General features: G+C 47.4%; 1 protein-coding gene across 1 annotated transcript in view; it reads right to left on the minus strand.

The window, feature by feature from the left end:
* Window positions 1-816, minus strand: part of PHKA2 (phosphorylase kinase, alpha 2 (liver)) — a 41,344-nt gene that overhangs the window by 35,647 nt on the left and 4,881 nt on the right. The window lies entirely within an intron of this gene.

Below are 816 nucleotides of genomic sequence, written 5' to 3' on the forward strand. Positions count from 1 at the left end.
CCAGAAACCATGTGAAAAGGTAGTTGCCAATTACACATTTACATTTACGGCCTTCTGAGCTTCATTTAGTATCTCTGTGACCTGGTGCTATGGGGGAAACAGAAATATCCACTCTCTTTTAAGTACATCTTTACTCATTTTTCTCTCTAAATTACTTGTGAATAATTTCTTAGATTGATATTCTGCTGTTTTCCAGAATTTACATCTGACTTAATCTTACCATGAAAACATCACATACAATACCGGGGCTGGAGAATTAAGAAAGAGGGACAGAAAACCAGAGGCCACTTTATGAGACCGCACCTCACTGAATCTATCAGATTCATGCCTCAGTGAAGCTGGTACCCTTCCTGCAATCCCTGGAACAACTGTGCTGAAGTCCTTCAAAATTGAGACAGCCAGCACGGCTTCACCAAGGGCAAGTCCTGCCTGACTAACCTAGTGGCCTTCTATGATGGGGTGAGTACAGCAGTGGACACAGGAAGGGCTACAGATGTCGTCTATCTGGACCTCTGTAAGGCCTTTGACACGGTCCCCCACAACACCCTTCTCTCTAAACTGGCGAGGTATGGATTTGAGGGGTGGACTGTCCGGTGGGTGAGGAATTGCTTAGATGGTCGCATCCAGAGGGTCAACGGCTCAATGTCCAGATGGAGGCTGGTGACGAGTGGTGTCCCGCAGGGGTCCGTATTGGGACCGGTACTGTTTAATGTCTTCATCAATGACATAGACAGTGGGATCAAGTGCACCCTCAGCAAGTTTGCAGATGACACCAAGCTGAGTGGTGCAGTTGACATGCCAGAGGGACGGGATGCC

This window comes from Pygoscelis adeliae, unplaced genomic scaffold, assembly GCF_000699105.1.
Source record: "Pygoscelis adeliae isolate BGI_AS28 unplaced genomic scaffold, ASM69910v1 Scaffold386, whole genome shotgun sequence".
In the NCBI taxonomy this organism is placed as follows: domain Eukaryota; kingdom Metazoa; phylum Chordata; class Aves; order Sphenisciformes; family Spheniscidae; genus Pygoscelis; species Pygoscelis adeliae.